Genomic DNA, 5,788 nt, shown 5'->3' on the forward strand with positions numbered 1-5,788 from the left:
TGTCCTGGAGATTTACTTGAGGATAATCCCAGGCAAAATAGTTGTAAAGAGATTATGGAAAAGTAGGATTGTTACTGGCTGTGGACATAAATAATGATGGTCCTACCGGTGCGGAGAAATGCTCAGGAGGGCTGCAGCATTTAGTGGCTACTCAGCAATTACTGCATTTCCTCACCATGCCACAAGATGGCAGAGTCTTCATTTTAATTTTTTTTTCTATTTGTACCTTTTATGCTGTAGTCAATTCACAAGCATAGTAAAATATTAACAGGTTCTTTTGAACTAAGAACTATTTAAATTAAACTACATGTCAGTGTACTGAGGTTTTTCTGTAAGTAGCACAATTATAACAACTAATTCCTGAGCATTCTGTCCATAAAACAGTGTACTTGGTATTACTGGTTACTTGTGACTTTTCTAGTCAAACACAGCATAGAGTTGAATATTAGAGTCACAGTAATTTTGGCTGGAGGTGATATCAGTTGATAGGCCTAATAGGAACGCAGAATTGAGATTTATTTCTAGGAATTATAACGATATGGTGAAATTAGAATTCATGGGCATTAGATTATTGTTCCACAACTTCTGTTACTGACCTAAGTATGCAATCCCTTTTAATCTTTTAATCTTTGAACAATACAGAGTTATGAATAGAGCTATTAAGTTCTTTTCTTGGTAGAATAAATGATAAAGGAGTAGACTTCTTGATTAAATTATTTGCTGTTATTTAAGAATGTTTTATGCTGTTGAAATATATAAAATTATTTCTAAAATAATAACAGATTTCTAAATAAGTAAACTTTTCTGGCTAGACCTTTTTTGCAAACAGTGGTTTCTGTTCAGGAATGAACTGAACAAAGTTATGCAAGTCTGGTTATGGGCTTTTGGTTTACTGATGAATCGGAACCTTCTAGCTTTTCTCATGCATCACGAGACATGTCATTGTCTGTTTCTTCAGAAATCAGCCTGTCAAGGATCAGCCACATATACGCAGCTGAAGCGGAGCTGACGCTTGTCAGTGGAGGGGCCAGTGCACAGAGGCACTAGGTCAACCACAGATCACCATATTTCTGATAACTAACAAACTAAACATTTGACTCAAAGAGACAAGAAGTTGTCCTTTTTAAAAAATTGCACTTAATGCTATGTGAGAATAGTGCTTCTAAAATCTTACTAAGTCTGGCAAGAAAAGCTCAGAGGTTCCCTTTAAATAGCATCTAGGTGGGATTGGTGTGGCACCCACATGTGCTGCAGTGGTAAACGGCCTGCCAGGTGTAAGGACGGGAGACACAGCCTCACCAGTGTCTCACGAGTTACTCTTACTGAAAAAGGTTGGATTTCTAACTTCCATGGGTTCTGGGTGCTTTCTCACTCAACATCTGTATAAGAAAGTTCAGGCAAGTGGGTGAAGCTCTAAATACCTGCGGTAGAAATGCAATATTGCCTAGGAAAAAATTCTCTGTAACTCAAACTCCAAACCATTACTGTCATCCTCCCCATCAGTCAAATGTAAGGATAAAAGTTCTTTTTGGTGAATTAAAAAATGTTGTTTTCAAATATTTGTATAGTTTTAAAGTTTACATGTACTAGGCTTAGGTTTCTGTGATACTCTCTTTTGATGTTGGTAACCTTTTAAAATACACTATGTTTGACATTCAAATTAACATGAAGTGTATCTTTGAATAAATGATCACGCATTCCTACTTGATGACTCTTCCCCCACCCTGTTTCTAGAGTCAGGCAGAAAGCTTTTAAGCCCATGCTACTATTGAGCTACTTTTGTGGCTGGAGGGCAGTAAGTCTGGTTTCCCAGATAAGCATCCCTGAAGCCTAACGGTTATGTAAATAGCCTCTTTTATATTTGGTTGGGCCTCTTCAAAACACTGTCATCACTTAGAGCATCTAGATGTTGCTACAGTGCACTAGAAAGCAAAAGTAGGAGCCTCATCCCAGACTTTGCTTGGTGTTAGGGTGTTTGTCTAGATATCCCCCAAAGCCTCATGCAGGCATAGGTGGGGTTTTTGGGAGGTGGCTGGATCTAAGGTGTGTGATGCTGGGATTAAGGGAGCCCCACCTGCATATGGGGTCAGATTGCAGCCTGGGTGGCCTGAGTATAAAGAGAAAGAAAGAAGGCTGCTGCTGCTGCTTGCTGTCTCACTGATTGCTGCCTTCTGCCCGCCCTGCTCTGCCATGGGCTGTTTCTCCTCTGTGATGCTCCTCTGCCATGTCACCCTCCCCTGGAGCCAGCCGAATATGGACTGAAGCCTCTACAAGCTGAGCCAAAATGAACTTTTCCTCCTTTAACTTTGATGTTGGGTATTTTGTCTCAGCAATGAGAAAAGTAACTAAGACATTTGGGCAAATCATTTAGAATTTCTGTGCCGTTGTTTACTACTCTGTGAAACTGGTTAGGTGTCTTAGTCAGTTTTGTGTTTCTGTAACAATATCATAGAATGGGTAATTTATAAAGAACAGAAATTTATTTGGCTCACTATTGTGGAGTGAGTCTAGGACACTGGTGGTGAACCTATGGCACGCGTGCCACAGAGTACTGTTTCTTATCATTGAAAGCTGTAAAAAGTTTCTCCACCCCTGGTCTAAGAAGTCTAGCATCAAGGAACAGCATCTGGGAAGGGCTTCATGCAGCACTGTCCCATGGTTGAAGGCTGAGCGTGGGTGGGCACGCGAGAGAGCCAAGATCGTTTATCACAAGGCCACTCCCCATAACTAAGCACTGTCAGGAGTCAGTGGGTCATTCACAAGGGCAAGTGCTCCCGATTTAAACCCTTTCCCTTATGTCCTGTCTTAACACTTTCTCGCTGCTGGGGCAAATACAACTTAGTTGACCCCCACAATTTAAAGGGAGAGAGGTCCATTTTTGCCTCAATGATTCTTAGAGGATTCAGCCCATAGTCCGCTGGCTCCAAAGCATAGACACGGTAAGAGACTGCCAAGGAGGAGAGCTGCTCAAGTTAGGGTAGCTGGGGAGCAGAGAGAAGGGAGGAGCTGGGGAGAGACAGACTTCCAGGTCGCACTACTTGACCCGCCTCCTATGAGGCCCCACCTCCTAGTGGGTAAGTCCCTGGGCTGAGGAGTGATAGGTCTCCCACCACCTCAGCAGCTATTAAGTATAGTAGCTGCCCTCTTCCTATGGTGCCTTGCCCCCTCCCCTGTGTGACATCATGCCAAGATGGTTGCTCCCACCAAAGAACAAACCCTTCTTCCCAGCATGCCCCTGTTCCCACCTAGACAGTAACCTGATACTCGCTCACCTCCTACCACCTAGTGACATCACCGGCTCCTCCATTCCCTGGTCACTACCTCATTCAACCCCGCCTCAGCCCCTACAAGCCCCACCCCAGTCTCTATAAAAGACTCTCCCTGCCCCAGCCATATTGCTTTTGTCTCTCCTTTGTTCAGAGACAGCCCGGCAGATCTATTCCCCTAATAAAGGCTTGTTGTGGCCTGGTCTGGTCTTGGTCTTCGGCCCTTTTACCTGACAAGGAGTATGGTGCCCCCGGAACCAGGCGCTTTTCAAATACCCGAGGCGTATGGAGGTACTGCAGATCTAAGACATAACAGGCCCCACCTACTAATATTGTTGCATTGGGAATAAGTGTGCAAAGCCTAACTTTGAGGGACACATGCACACTATACCATTGGGTAACAGCTGACAAACAGCCGTGCCCCAGCACCCCTCCCTTTTACCTGTTCTAGGTATCACAGCCTTATCATGCCTGTCTGTTCTCAAAGTCTGAGTGAATCCGCATAACCCCTGGAGTTTATCAAAGTTGGCATTAAAGATGAAATGCTTCTGAAATGCGTTTCCTGTGCTGGAAGATCATTAAGGTGAAAACCAACAGTATGCTTTTATGTCCTTATGCATAAGTAAGCAGTATATTTTTTGGTTGTTAAATATGATACGCTTATTAGAAAATCCTTTTAAAGTCTTTTCCTCATATCTAAACATTTATCCCATATTAACCAATTTTTTAGAAAGTTTTAAATTAGTTCCTTATATCAAGCTATTGGAAAAATACAAAGATTAGAGACTAGAATTTCTCTGCATCGGGGCCCAGTCAGGAGACAGAAATCACACTATTATTTGAACATGAAAAGTTTAATGAAATCATTCATTCTAATAGGGCTGGTATAGTGAGGGACTGCCTTGGAAAAAACAATAAAGATTCCTTAAATACAGTAAAAAACACCTCCCCTAGGGCTGAGCCCCGCCCGGCTCTATCCAGCGCTGGGGCGCATTGGTGGTGCCCAGGGGGCCTCGGGGCGGGCTCACGGGAAGCCTGCCCTCCGCAGTGCAGGCAGAGCTCTGGGCAGAAAGGCTTCTCGGGCCAAGCTACCGAGGGTGCAGGGAGCCAGCAGCCACTGCACTCGGCGCTGCCCACGGCACACCCGGAGGGCCGGGCAGAGAGCTTGCAGGGTACTCAAGGGTCCAGAGCGAGGAGGCCCGGCCTGCACCGGGAGCTGAGGAGACAAGTGTGCTGGACGCGCCTGCCTCGGCAGCGCCCTCTACTGACGACCTTTGCAGGGTAGAGCGATCGCTACCGCTGCACAGATCACTGCGAGGCTTTGGAGTAAAGCGCCACCCTAAACGAGGCTCGCGAGTTAGCCGCGAGTGCAGAGCAGCCAGCTGTCTGTCTTGGCTCAGGCTGGCGGGACCTGCGTCACGCTCGCCTCGCCCTCCGCTCCTTCAGAGCAAACCCACCCTGCCTCCCTGCGCAGCTGTCGGGTCTCAGCCGCCCCCGCCGCCGTCCCCCTTGCCACCTTCTGGAATCTTCGCCAGCAACTGCCCAACACAGACCCTAGGGTCTCGAAGAGGACTATGAGTGAAGTTTAAAATAATGAACCTCTCTAGTCGAGAAGTATGAAGACGAGGGGAAGGGACTTTTTTTACTTATCAAAACAGAAAACTGTAAAGCGTAAGTTAGGTTCAAGGCTATATAGATAGGGTAATATAAAGGCCACAGAAACTGGGTTCCATCACTATTTTTTGTGACTTTGCACATGTTTTCTAAGCCTCAGTTTCCTCATCTATAAAATAGGAAAGAAAACTTCAGAGAGATGTAAAGATTAAATGAGAGATATAAATTTATCTCTGGTCATTCCCAAAGCTCCCAAAGCTAATACATGAAAATGGAATAAAAATAAAATCCAGAAGGTGAATGGAAAAGGAGAACATAGCAATAGTGAAAATATCATTTTGGAAAGATAGCAGACAAATGGTGACATGAACAACTAAGGTGAAAGCCAAGAAACCAGCAGTTTCCGTGTCAGGACTCCAGAAAGGCTTAGGAATGTGGGGAGCACCACTGACTGGAGTGCAGATGACTGGAGCTGGAAATGAGAGTGGCCGATGTCTTTAAGAAGGTGGTTATGCCCTGAATACTCTGAGAAGCTGGTTAGGCATCCCTGCTGTGGATAGATACCGATACTCACAACGTAAAGGAGGAGATGCTTATTTTGGCTCACAGATTTTAGAGGATTCAGTCTGTAGTTAGCTGGCTCCAAAGCAAGAAGGGCATGGAGGAAGGGTCTGCGAAGGAGAAAAGCTGATTGGGTCATGGAGGCTGGGAAGCAGAGAAGAGGGAGGGAGTCTGTCTGCCTTCTGTGGAGGTTGGAGCAGATTGCCTCTAGGCCCAGAAAGTGGGGGCAAGGTGGCACGTGGGGGAAATGGGAGTCTTGTAGAACTGTGAGCTCCTTTGAGTCTCAGTGTAGACCCCCTTGTGTTCATCGTTCTTGGCATCTCTTGAGCTTCTTGGATGTGTAGATT

This window comes from Heterocephalus glaber, unplaced genomic scaffold, assembly GCF_053883595.1.
Source record: "Heterocephalus glaber isolate CG9 unplaced genomic scaffold, H.glaber_assembly_v1.0 deba00000896, whole genome shotgun sequence".
Taxonomy (NCBI): Eukaryota; Metazoa; Chordata; class Mammalia; order Rodentia; family Bathyergidae; genus Heterocephalus; species Heterocephalus glaber.